The sequence below is a fragment of the Papaver somniferum genome, chromosome 6 (genome assembly GCF_003573695.1).
Source record: "Papaver somniferum cultivar HN1 chromosome 6, ASM357369v1, whole genome shotgun sequence".
Taxonomy (NCBI): domain Eukaryota; kingdom Viridiplantae; phylum Streptophyta; class Magnoliopsida; order Ranunculales; family Papaveraceae; genus Papaver; species Papaver somniferum.
This window is the reverse complement of record NC_039363.1, coordinates 30,426,121-30,441,004: the sequence shown is the minus strand read 5'-3', so window position 1 is coordinate 30,441,004 and position 14,884 is coordinate 30,426,121.

Below are 14,884 nucleotides of genomic sequence, written 5' to 3'. Positions count from 1 at the left end.
TACAAACGAGAGGAAAAATGCATGCAACCAAACCATGCGTATGACAGAAATACTGGTAATGTTGGGTTAAAAACAGTGTTGCTTTTGTCAGGCTTAGAGCAGTGTGTTGTCAAGAAGCCAAGCCAAACATGTACGGACAAGAAACCCAAAACAAATACGTACAGACAAGAAAGCCGGGACAAACATGTGCAGACAAGGAAAGCAAGACAAACACGTACAGACAAGAAATCCAAGACAAACACGTACAGACAAGAAAGAAGATTCTTCTACATGTGTGTAAAACACGTACCAAAAGTTTCAGCAAAAATATAGGATCTAATGAACCCACACCCACACCCAAACCCGACCCCAACCCGAGCCCGAGCCCGACCCGACCGACCGGACGAAAGTCTAATGACTCAAGGGCCATGCCCTTATAGCCAATTCTATGGTATTTATGTCTAAAATTCTTTAGATTTTAGTCAATGTGGGACTATTGTTTTATCTATTCAAAAAAAAAACAATTAATGGGCAATAGGTCTAGGAATCAAAACATAGTTCAAGGAAAAATTGGTAATTTTAAAGCGTTTTTTCTAACATTAACCTATGCCAAGATTGGGTAGTACCCATCACATCCTCTAACTGAATCTGTTATTGTTGGAAAAAACAAATTCAGCGACCTGCAACTCCATTTCATTCGATGCAACTGATCAACCACGACCAACGAACTGAACCCATTGTTACATCCATGGAAGTACATCCCAAAGCAAACCAGCACCACTAATCAACTTGAGAGATCAAAATCCACACCAAGAACACCCGTACCAGCCACCACCAGAAACGATTGTAACTGCAGCTGCTTGGAGAAGCCTTTCATGAGAAAATGTTTACAAAGACACAGATGATTCCTTTCTTTATAATTCATCCAGAATTGTGTGGAGTAAATCGTGCCACATCATTCTTATTTCTCTTGTGGACCTGACGTGTTTAGCAAAATGAAGAGACACATGCATTTGTTCCATTTTCTGATAGCCCACATCCATTAATCTTCATCTCCATTAGTCGCAGTGAGGACCTCCAGTGGTTGCTGATATAAAGAAACACCAAACCAACCATAATTGGTGAATTTTGTCGTCAATGTCATTTAGTTGTTTATTTAATAGTTTATTTTTTGATGATCGAAATCATTTGTACTTTCTACGAAAGCACTAAAATTATGTCGTTAGCCAAAATATCGAGTCCTAACTACTATAAATATGGGTATAAAATGTAGCGTTTACGTGATTATCAACTCTACGATTGGCGATCCAATTTTGTTAAAAAAACGTCAACTGGAGTTCAATTTTTGCGATTAAAAAATAAAAAAAAAGTGTTGCGTGGAATTGCATTTTTAGCTCCCATAATGAACACATAGAAGGACTCCCTTCGGTCGTCCAATAAACCGACAAGAGATGAATATCCAAAGAAAAATTAAATATTTAAAAATACAACTGAAACACAAATCGGAGTATAACATCTTCGACATCCAAAATTGCAAACGAATCTTCTAAATCAGGACTTCAAATATAAATAAATTTTTTATAAACCTCCACCTCAGTCGTTCCTCCTCTGTACACAGAGAGAGAGTAATGGCAAAAGGCGAATTTCATCTCTAAATCTCTAATCATTGCTTATATTTCCTTGCAAGTGAAACCCCAATTTTTAATCTGCCAGCCTTAGTCTCAATTGAAATTTGGATCAATTCCTAACATGGGGCTTTGCTTAATTTCAGATAGAAAGAAGATAGGGATGTCTATATACCAAAGTTACGCGTATCTCATTATTACTTAGAACTCCGCATGGTAGCGAGAGATATTGAATTTCCCCCTAAAATATTGGCATTAGGTCGCTGATTTTGGTTGTGAGGTTCCTTTTCATGGTGTGGATTGGATTAATTTCATTGCAAATGGTGTGGATTGGCTTAATTTGATTTCACCATATAATTCCTTTTGGCTGATATTGCAATTATTAAGATGGAAGTGAGGGACAAACCGAGATGGTGTTATTGTTGTGAGTTTGATGTTTTTAGAAAATCAATATAGCTCATGTAGAAGATGTGGATATTTTTGATAGCTAACTACCACATGTTTGTCTACCTGTACACAGCTGGTGACTCGATTAACTGATTTTTGGATGGAATATTTGATGAAAGGAGGTTTTGCTAATTTCATCTTTTAGGGAGGTAATGAAAATTACCGATCTTTACAAGGGAGGTATCGCAAAAAACACCTAATTTTTATTCTAATGTTTTAAATTCCATAGTTGAAATATCTCAAAAGACATTTACATTTTTTGAAGCCAAACTTGAAGCTGTTGTTAATAAGTTATGTGCTAGTTTTTTTAAAAAAAATTGAAAATAGTAAAAGGGAAAGAGATGTAAAAGTTTTAGAAGTTAATCTAAAAAAATGTTCTGCTAAAAGGCAAAGAAAAGATCAAATTTTGAAAGTTAACAATTGCTACTACAAAATCCAAAGAAGACCTGTTCAAGGACACGTTGAATGGAAAATACGTCAAGGAGGTCAAAGATTGTCCCAATTTTTTTTGTTGAAGTCATTGGTTAAGTTTTATTGTCTAAAAGTTTACATCTTATAATAAATGAGGCAATAATATTAATGAATTAGAAAAAAATCTAGAATTTAAAATGACTTCCATTTTTGATTAACCGGTTCTTATTAATTAACTTGGTTACATTTAACAACGGGAAAATAATAGGAAAAGTAAATTGGATTAAATCCATGCACATGTGATCTGGGGAAAAAACACTTTACCGGGAAAAAGGCAAAATGGTGGAGTATGCGGATGCTAGTAATAGCAAATTGTTTAACCCTTAAACAAATGCAATGTATGGATGTGTTTTGAGTTCGAGATACCGATGTGTAGGATTCTGGATTAAATCAAGAAATGGTCGTTCCAGTCTCGATTCGGTCATAATAGGAGGAAAGACGTCGATCTGTAGGGAGAGAAACTGAGAAGGCGATGAGATCAATAGAATTGAATGCCAATGATGGGATGTGTTGAACTGCTTTATAGATGATTTCTCTTTGTTAAAAATGAGAGAAAGCTTTTGTATGGTGTTTGTGAGATATGGATGTCATATCATTATGATAGGTTGAAGAACTTATATATAGCAGTGGTAGTTAAAACATTGATCTCGTGTAAGCGATATAAGTTGTAGAGAAGTGAAAATCATGGTAAAACTAGTTTTGTTTCGTTAGGAAAACTCTGTGGTTGTAAGACCGCTACTCAATTTACTCCTTCAACTGCCAGCACGACTAGCTTACTTACTTTTTTTTTTAGATAAACTGAAAATTTTATTGATCTTAGGAAGTAGGAATTGTTTTGGTTTTGTGCCAAAAGACCACAAATAACGGCTAGAAATTATCATCTTCTTCCGTTGTGGAAGTAGTTTCTAACTGTTTTATAAACATGATCAGCTAGCTGATTATTATCACGACCAATAAAAAAAAATACAATGATTAAAACCTAAAGCTAAATGTTTAGTTTCTTTAATTAGGTTCCTATTTTCCCATTGAATGAGTAACGAGTCTTCATTTATTGATTGAATGACCAACTTAGCATCATCTTCAACTTAGATTCTTGTATATTACTTACTTTCTCAAGTGGGTGCATTACTGCACCATACATGTTGTAGGCCGCCAAGCCAAAACCTAGTTAATGTCCCCCATGTGACATAATTGATGTCTCCAACATGGCGAAATCTAAATAAAACTCGTATTTATTCGGTCAAATTAGTTGACCTAGCTAGGTGTTAACTCTAGCATATTGGTGAGTCTAGCATGTTTCTCAATAATGAGCCTGGCATGCTTCGTAGATACTCATTTTTTTGGTGAATAAAGCATAAAGTGTTGTTGAGACAAACTATAATGCTTTTTGTATACCATAGACGTTGAGAGTCTGATGGAATTATGTATTGATAGTATTAGCATATTAAAGTGCCAGTTGAGGCAGCAATAATATGTGTATATTTTATGGTATTTGTGACATATCACAGTACTGATGTGGTTTGTAGATAGCGGTAAAAAGTGATTCGATTCTCGAACTTGTGAAGGATGACTTTAGACTTAAATTCAAAACCAGATAGAAAACTGACTAATAATTATAACAAACACTGACAAAGTTGGTATCAATATTAAAAGAACACTGAGGCTAAGATTCGACTATTTTCCAAGTTCAAAGTGATTTGGTCCAAATATTTATATTCATGCAATTTTCTCGTTTAATTTGATTCTAAAATATTGCAACTAATAGATTTTCAAAAGTAATAATTGTAAATACCAAGTATGAAGCATCAAGAGTCTATACACTAATCATACTCCATCAAAATAGATCACAATCACTCAAATAAAAATCATATTCAATAATAGTTCAAGGCAAATAATCATAATAATAATTGCAATAAATTAAATACAATAGATTGTACCGCTTTTTGTTGGAAAAATAGCTTCCTCTATCGCCTCAGCAATGGGGTTTAGCTCCTCATATTAATAATGATCTCAAAATAATTGTTTATGGCTCAAAAGATGATTAAAAAGAAGAGAAGGTAATAACACATAGATTTGCAATGCCGTAAGTGTGTTACAAACGTCACTATTACAGGATTTTAAGACTGTTAAACAACGATAGTGATCTGGTGTAGTAATATAACGACTGCTATCGGGTGTAATATGTTCTTCGTGTTCTTCCTCTTCAGCAGCAGCAGCAGAATATTGTATTTTTCCTGCAACTCGATCTCTGGAGATCTTTATTCTCCTCAAAACTTCTCCTAAGGTTTCGTACTTCTTTTTGTGACTCGTCCCAGCACTTTTATACTTCACAGAACGATTAAATCCCGAGAAATCTTCTACTTCCCTCCACCAAAAGTCTCGGACTTTTGTTTCTCTTTTCTACAGGTATCTGGAACCCATCTGTTTACGCATCTCAGTTGTTTCTACTCTTCCAAGCTCTCTCTAAGATATAGTCGAATCTCTGGGAAGATATTCTTTCCATTTACCAATCAATCCCACGAGCAAACTCGGCTAAAACTCCTCCAAACCAATGTAACAGAGACCCGAGAAACTCATGTCCCTATTTTGAGTCATCTCGATGATTCAACCAAATTCGATCAAAACAAAATCCATTACCAACCCTGTTTGGTTAACTTGAGTCCAGCCCAACACAAATCCGAGATCGAATCTCTTGTAAACCCCTCCAAAATATGAACCCTAATTTTTTTCTCAACTGCCAAATATTTCCCACCAATTTTCTGTTCAAATACGGAAGAACAGGGATGCCCCCTAACCAGAGTAGGGGTGCCTTTAGCAGCTGCCTTAAGGGGTGTCCTTGGGGTGCCCCTTATCCAAACCGGAATTCCGAATAGCAAGTGTCCTCCGAGTGCTTTTCGACAACTTTTCGAGCCATTTTTTTTTTCCAAAAATGTTTATTGGCCAAACATACCTACAAATAAATAAAACACCATAATAAGTACAAAAATGAGCCCTAACAATATATAGAATCGAGACAAATCGGACACAAAAATGTGTCTATCAAATACCCCCAAACCTATTATTTGCTAGTCCTCGAGCAAATATAAAATAGAAATAAAATCCTAACTCACTGTCGCAGTGGTGGGCCCGGAGATGTGTATAATTGAAGCGATAAAAACGGGGGCCTACAGTAATACCGCAAGTGCACGGTCGTCAGTTGTAGCTCGTGCAAGTACGGGTCGATCCACAGAGATCGGGTGTGTTTTGGAAGTGATTTAGCTAATTGGGTTCCTAGATTTGCTTTGGGCTTAGAACCCTTTTGGCTTAAATTGGGCTTGAGTACTAATGGGTTTGTTCACAATAAAATGAACTGAGCTTGGGCTCAGTTAGTCTTTGAAATGCAAATGGGCTTAGGCCTTAAACTTAGGCTTTTGATTAAGCCTGAATTGGATTGGGCCTTAATAATGAACTTGGGCTTTGGTTTTGGTCTTCTGATGAGCCCAAGTTGTGCTCTGGGCTTTTGGTTTTAGAAACTGGGCTTGGTTACTGAGGACTGGGCCTTAGGCTTCACTGAAGTGAATTGGGCTCAGTTGGATTGGCCTTTGCTTGGCTGCAGGAGCAGCAAGTCTGCACAGCAGCTGCAGGAGAAGAAGTGGCAGCAGCTTGGCAGCAGGCTTGGCAGAGGCAAAGAAGCAGCAGGCACCAGTAGCAGCAGTAGGACAGCTGCACAGCAGGTAGTAGCAGCAGCAGGAGCAAGAGCTGCACAGCAAATGAAATGAAGCAGATGCAGATGCAAATGCTATGCAATGAAATACAAAATAGCTACGAAAAACACAGATAAAACACAGCACCAATCCCCGGCAGCGGCGCCAAAAACTTGGCAGGCCCGAAGGGGTGTATAAAATTAAGCGCAAGAAAACGGGGGCCTACAGTAATACCGCAAGTGCACGGTCGTCGGTTGTAGCTCGTGCAAGTACGGGTCGATCCACAGAGATCGGGTGTGTTTTGGAAGTGATTTAGCTAATTGGGTTCCTAGATTTGCTTTGGGCTTAGAAGCCTTTTGGCTTAAATTGGGCTTGAGTACTAATGGGTTTGTTCACAATAAAATGAACTGAGCTTGGGCTCAGTTAGTCTTTGAAATGCAAATGGGCTTAGGCCTTAAACTTAGGCTTTTGATTAAGCCTGAATTGGATTGGGCCTTAATAATGAACTTGGGCTTTGGTTTTGGTCTTCTGATGAGCCCAAGTTGTGCTCTGGGCTTTTGGTTTTAGAAACTGGGCTTGGTTACTGAGGACTGGGTCTTAGGCTTCACTGAAGTGAATTGGGCTCAGTTGGATTGGCCTTTGCTTGGCTGCAGGAGCAGCAAGTTCTGCACAGCAGCTGCAGGAGAAGAAGTGGCAGCAGCTTGGCAGCAGGCTTGGCAGCAACAACAGCAGCAGCAGCTTGGCAGAAGCCTTGGCAGAAGCCTTGGCAGAGGCAAAGAAGCAGCAGGCACCAGTAGCAGCAGTAGGGCAGCTGCACAGCAGGTAGTAGCAGCAGCAGGAGCAAGAGCTGCACAGCAAGGCCAAAAGCAACAGCAAAAGGAGAAGTGCTGCAGGGCAAGTGCAACAGCAACAGCAGCACAAGGAGTGGTAAACAGTGGCTCTAGGCCAAATTGGAAGCAAACCAGAGAAGCAACAGAGTTGCAGGGCAGGGAAGAAACAACAAGGCAAAAGCAATGGAAGAACTAAACAGCAAAAACAAAACAAAAGCAAAACAAAACAAGAATGAACCAAGGCCTAAGGCCAAGGGCAGGGTTGTGGTGAAGCTAACAGAACAAACATAGAAAAGAAATTGTGGATGGGAAGTGCAGGGAGATGGATGAGAGTTTCCTTTACCTAGCCAGTTCACCTAGGTTAAGTTCTTGTCAAATATCTAGTTAACCAACCTTACAGCCTTAGCTAACCCCTAGTATTGGCTGTCTGTTTAAGGCACAACCAATCACAGACTAACTAGGCAGTGGTTTACTAACTAATGTAGCTAATTAATTCCTTAGAGCCACCACTGACCCCTAGCATTAGTGGTCTTCTTACAGCACCACTAATCACAAATCAGTTGGGCACTTAGGAGTCTAACTAGCCTAAGCTATTTTAAGCTCAGCAAAAACCATCCTAATAGCTAACCATCATGGTTCAGTTGTTCTCTCACCCTAGTGGGGAATTAGAACATGTTGCAGTTAAGAGTCCTCATGGTTGTCAAGCATCAAAACTCAGAATAAGAACATGTGAGTTAAACAGGGGACTTACAAGCTCATGTGTAGAAACAAACACACAAACTAATTAAGACAAACATAACATGGATAATACAATCACACACAGAACACAACAGGATATAGCATAACATAACAAACATAACAGGAGCATAACAATTAACATGAAACAATATTAAGCAGAACACATTATCATTTAACAGGACATGAAAGTCCTGGATGTCGGCTACTCCAAGCATGTCTTACAAAAACACCCACAATTCCCTTTTATACCCAATACATCAAATTAGGGTTATCACCCATTTTCCCAAAATGCCACAATATAACAGTACAATTAGGTTTACTGCTTATCTAATGTCATGGGTCTAATTTGAGCCCATTCCCCTACTTTAATTCTCTCCTGGTACGGTTCCAACATGAATTAGGGTTTCTAGAAAAAACCCCCAAATTACAGAGAAATTAGGAATTGAAATTGAACTCACCTAACATGTGATTTGACGAGTCTTCTTTCGACCCATTCTTCTCATCAGTCTCCTGCTCCATTCCCATGCTTCAATTACGTCTTTCCAACTCGTCCTATTTTATTGATTTCTTCCCTAGGTTTTTAGAGAGAAATTAGGGGAGAAAACTATATAATAGGAGGCTAGAACAAAGGGGGTAATGATGGTGGAGGATAGGGGTGATGATGGTGGAAGTGTGGTGGTGAAGCGGCAGTGGCAGAGGTGGTGTTCTGGTGGTGGCAGGACATGGTGTCTCTGCAGAGGGGGTGAGGTCGATGGAGAGGAAGGAGGAGATGTTTGGTTGAGGTTAAATGATTCGGTTGCTAGGGTGTTAGGCGGGCGTATCGAGTCTTGATGTTCTGTGACTCTGAGCTGCGAGATGCGAAGATGGTAGGTAGATCGGACGGTGATGCGGAGGCAAGCGAGGAGCGACCGTCGGATGAATGGATACAACGAAACGAACGGTACTTGATGGAGTTAGGTACTGTAGTGTAAGGCGGAGATATCAATCTTCGATGCACAGCAAGGAAGCGACCGTTGGATTCAACTACCATCTAATCTGAAGGCTTGGAATTTCATCGCTGTGGTGCTTGGCAGAGACTTCAGATTTTGATGCTCTATGAAGGAGCGACCGTCGGATGCTCCTGAGAACCGATCTGATGGCTGAGAACGGAGGCGCTTTTGTGTGTAGAAAATGAGGTTGTGCGAACCATTCTTCGCGGCTTCCTTGCGTAATTTCTCCCGGCTTTTCACTACTTTTCTGCTCTTTTCGCTTCGCGACTCATCCGAACTTTATTTATTACCTAAAAATGCAAAATTAATTAATAAAAATATTTATTCTTGAAAACAATGAAAATACAGAATATGGGATAAAATGTAGAATTAATGCCCAAAAGATGAGTTAAAATGCCAACAAAAAGGGATAAATATATACAATATTTGGCACTCATCACGCAGGCATCGTCGATTGCATTTAGCGTATGCAATAAGCCTTTAAACCCCTAGGTGTCTCTAGTGGCGGAGTGTTGTCTCCAGAGGGCTTATCAGAGGTATACCCACAAAACCTTTATACTCCAGACCCTAGCTATCTACACAGAACCTTGGAAGACACAAAATAATCTCCTTGGTTGGCATACTTATTGACTACAGGAGGAAGTACCCTGGTGCGAAATTCCAATTGATGTACACGAGTTCGCACTCAAGTATACTAAAATTCATATAAAGTGACAGAGCTCTAATCAGATAGTCGCAAACTCAGAATCAAACAAATCACATGGATAGATTAAGAAGATGTATATAGAAAAACATAGATGGTTTTGATGTTGACTAAGGTGAACGGTGTTTCTCATATCTGTCTGAAGGCCACTGGCATAATGAACCTATCCTAATGGACTGGGATACCGGTCTGACTAATATCAACACACTGGCATATACAAGGGTACCAGTGGTCGATAATCCTAATTCTAGGTCAACACAACTGGCATATACACGGGTTCCAGTGGTCGACTTTATTGAATTTATTCCAGTTGGTCTGATGGTCTGGTCTCAATTTCTCTTTTTTTTTTCAACTTTTTTTTTTTTTGGCTCTCTCAATCACTCTATTTCACCCTAGCAATGGTAAAAACTTGAATCGTGAGCCCCACCTAATCACTTAGAGAAACATATTTTAAAAATAAAAAAAATAAAAATAGAAGTAAAAGGATTCAATGAGATATGGCGAAACTACCATGTTATTTCTAACACCTGAGCTCTGTGCTTTTATGAATAGACTCTTTAGATGTTTCCATCTAATCAGATTGGTCCCTCAACTCCTACAACCAAAATGCTTCCATCCACTTAGATTGGGTAGTGCCATCCTTAATAAGGATAAATTTCTAGGCTCTGGAGTTTATTTATTGCAACGAAAAGGTAACAAAAAGTTCTACCCCACCCCCAAACTTAAATCTAATATTGTCCTCAATGTTTCTAATTAAAGAACAGTACCAAAAATATAAGTAACATGAAGAAATAGTAATGAGAGAAGTCGGAAAGAAAGTACCTAGGTGAAGTGTAACCAAAAACCTACAAAAATAATATACAACATACAAAATCGCCTCGATGGTCAATCAAGGTAAACAGGGTCCTCCAGAGGGACCTCCTCAACATAACTTGTAGGAAAAGGCTCTATAAAGGGCTTCAATCGCTGACCGTTAACCTTCGAAGAACTACTACCATCTGGTGTCTCAATCTCAACAGCGCCATGAGAAACAACAGTACGGACCACAAAAGGACCGGTCCATCGAGGGCGCAACTTCCCGGGGAATAGATGCAACCGAGTGTCATATAGAAGAACTTTTTGACCTGGAGAAAATGACTTTCGTAATATATTCCTATCATGTACAAGTTTCATTTTGTTCTTATACTCCTTAGCACTATCGTATGCATCTCTACGAATCTCGTCCAACTCATTGAGCTGGAGCTTTCTTTGAGCTCCTGCCTTGTCAAGTGAAAAGTTTAAGTTCTTAATAGCCCAATAGGCTCGATGCTCTAACTCAACAGGCAGGTGACATGCCTTGCCAAATACTACACGATAAGGTGACATTCCAATGGGTGTCTTAAACGCAGTACGGTAAGCCTATAAGGCATCAGTAAGCCTCGACGACCAGTCTTTCCTATTTGGATTAACTGTTTTCTCTATAATACGTTTAATTTCCCTATTGGAAACCTATACCTGACCACTAGTCTGAGGGTGATATGGGGTTGCTACTTTATGGGTAATACCGTATTGTTTAATTAAAAGAGCAAACGGTCTATTACAAAAGTGTGAACCTCCATCACTAATTATAGCTCGCAGCGTACCAAAACGTGTAAGTATATTCTCTTTCAAAAACTGGACTACGACCCTGTGGTCATTTGTTTTACACGGAACCGCCTCAACCCACTTAGACACATAGTCTACAGCGACAATTATGTGAAGATAACCAAACGAAATAGGAAATAGACCCATAAAATCAATGCCTCACACATCAAAGACCTCAATCACTAAAATAGGGTTCAAAGGCATCATATTTCTACGGGAAATGGTTCCTAACTTCTGGCAACGCTCACAAGAAACACAATGACTATGGGAATCTTTAAACAACGAAGGCCAGTAAAATCCACACTGCAAAATCTTAGCAGCAGTCTTCTTAGCACTAAAATGACCCCCACATGCATGTTCATGACAAAAGGAGATAATACTAGACTGGTCACTCTCAGATACACATCTCCTAATAATCTGGTCCGGACAATACTTAAACAGATAAGGATCATCCCAAAATAAATGCTTAACCTTGGCTGAAAACCTAGAACAATCTTGCTTACCCTAATGTTGAGGCATTCGACCAGTAACAAGATAATTCACTATATTTGCATACCAAGGTGATTGGGAAACAGAGAACAATTGTTCATCAAGAAAACTATCCCTTATAGGAAGGGAATTATTAGGAGAACTAACAACTAGCCTAGACAAGTGGTCTGCTACCACATTCTTTGCACCCTTTTTGTCTCTAATGTCTGGACAAAATTCTTGTAACAAAAGGATCCATCTAATCAATCTAGGTTTGGTATCCTTCTTAGACAAAAGGTATTTCAAAGCAGCATGATCAGTATAGATTACGATCTTAGAACCTAATAAATAGGATCTAAACTTATCCAAGGCAAACACGATGGCTAGCAATTCCTTCTCGGTAGTTGTATAGTTCATTTGGGCATCATTCAGAGTTTTGCTAGCATAGTAAATCACATGGAGTAATTTGTTTTCTCGCTGACCTAGCACAACGCCTATAGCATAATCTGAAGCATCACACATAATTTCAAAGGGTAGGTTCCAGTTAGGTGCCTGGACTATCGGGGCAGTAGTGAGTGAAGTTTTAAGCTTATCAAAAGCCTTTAAGCAAGCATCATCAAATACAAACTTAACATCTTTTGCAAGAAATTGCAAAGAGGTCTAGAAATCAAGCTAAAATCCTTAATGAATCGACGGTAAAACCTTCATGCCCTAAGAATGACCTAATATCTTTTACGGTTTTTGGGACCTGTAGAGTCTTAATAAGGTCAATTTTGGCTTTGTCTACCTCTATACCCTTTGAAGAAATGATGTGCCCTAAGACAATTCCTGATTCAACCATGAAATGGCATTTTTCCCAATTAAACACTAAATTCTTTTCCTTACACCTAGTCAACACTAATGTCAAATGATGCAAGCACTCATCAATAGATGAACCAAATACTGAAAAATCATCCATAAAGACCTCTAAAAACCGTTCTACCATATCAGAAAATATGCTCATCATACAACGCTGAGAAGTCGCAGGGGCATTACATAACCCGAAAGGCATGCGTCTATACGCAAAGGTACCAAAGGGACAGGTAAAAGTGGTTTTCTCTTGGTCTTCTGGAGCAATAACGATCTGATTATAACCGGGGTAGACATCTAAGAAGCAATAGTGACTATGTCCAGTTAATCGCTCTAGCATTTGGTCGATAAAAGGAAGAGGAAAGTGATACTTCCTTGTGACCTTTTTCAATTTCCTATAGTCAATACACACACGCCATCCCGTGGTTACTCGGGTTGGGATTAATTCATTATTATCATTCTGGACTACAGTGATACCTGATTTCTTGGGGACAACCTGAACAGGGATGACCCACTTACTGTCTGAAATTGGGTAAATAATACCCGCATCTAACAACTTAAGCACCTCATTTCGAAATACCTCTTTCATGTTAGGGTTCATTCAACGTTGCATATCCCTAGAAGGTTTGGAGTCTTCCTCTAAATGAATCTGATGCATACACACAATAGTACTTATACCTTTAATGTATGTTATAGTCCACCCTAAAGCTTCCTTATTGTCTTGAAGTATTTTTACTAGCCTACTTTCCTGATCATTATCCAAATCGGAAGCTACAATCACAGGTAAAGTCTCAGATGGGCCTAAAAACACATACTTTAGAGTATCGAGTAGTGGTTTAAGGTATAACTTTGGGGGCTCTTCTAAAGGAGGAATTAAGGTAGTCTCAGAAACTGGTAACGGTTCGAACCTAGCTTTCCATCTATCAGTGTCTAACACATGGGTAGAATCTAATAGAGCATTCACTTTTTCAATAGTGCTATCGTCATCAAAATCTAAACCAAAATGGGATAGACAAATTTCTAATGGATCTTCAAATAAAATGTTTGGTAATGACTTATGAACTAAGGCTTCTATCATGTTCACCTCTTCAACACATGTGTCATCTAGCTCATAAGGTAGCTTACTAACATTAAAAATGTTCATCTCTATAGTCATATTACCAAAAGATAAATTCATCACACCATTTTGACAGTTAATGATCGCATTCGACGTATCTAAAAACGGGCGACCTAAAATCACAGGTATCTGGTTCTCTGGGTCAGGGACAGGTTGAGTATCTAGGACCAAGAAATCCACTGGATAGATAAACTTGTCGACCTCAATAAGGACATCCTAAATAACACCTCGAGGAATTTTAACAGACCTATCAGCTAACTGCAGTGTTATCTGAGTAGGTTTCATTTCACCAAGTCCTAGCTGTAAGTACACATGGTACGGAAGTAGGTTCACACTGGCTCCTAAGTCAAGTAAAGCTTTTTCTACCCGGTGTTTACCTATTGTACAAGCAATGGTAGGGGAACCTGGGTCTTTTTACTTTGGAGTTGTAATGTTTTGAATAATTGAACTTACGTGACTAGCTAAAAAGGATTTCTTATGGACGCTAAGTTTTCTCTTTCGCGTACACATATCCTTAAGGAACTTGGCATAAGCAGGAATTTGCCTAATTGCATCTAATAAAGGAAGGTTTATGGTAACTTGCTTAAAAACCTCCAATATGTCATTAAAGTTCGATTCCTTATTTGTTGGTACTAATAGCTGAGGAAATGGGGCTCTAGGCAGAGAATCAGACCTCTCAGGAACTGAGTTGGCATCATCAGAAATTTTATCAGTTTTCTTAGCTAGTGGTCCTGAGGGGTGAACTACAGTATGTTCACTATCGGGCATGGTTACCTGATTGTCTACTATTCTACCACTCCTAAGGGTTCTAATAGCATTCAATTGATTCGATGGTTTTGTACCTACTTCATGAACTCCTCTAGGGTTGGGTGATGAGTGCCAAATATTGTATATATTTATCCCTTTTTGTTGGCATTTAACTCATCTTTTATGCATTAATTCTACATTTTATCCCATATTCTGTATTTTCATTGTTTTCAAGAATAAATATTTTTATTAATTAATTTTGCATTTTTAGGTAATAAATAAAGTTCGGATGAGTCGCGGAGCGAAAAGAGCAGAAAAGTAGTGAAAAGCCGGGAGAAATCACGCAAGGAAGCCGCGAAGAATGGTGCGCACAACCTCATTTTCTACACACAAAAACGCCTCCGTTCTCAGCCATCAGATCAGTTCTCAGAAGCATCCGATGGTCGCTCCTTCATAGAGCATCAAAATCTGAAGTCTCTGCCAAGCACCACAGCGCTGAAATTCCAAGCCTTCAGATTAGATGGTAGTTGAATCCAACGGTTGCTCCCTTGTTGTTCATCGAAGTTTGATATCTCCGCCTTACACTACAGTACCTAACTCCATCAAGTACCGTTC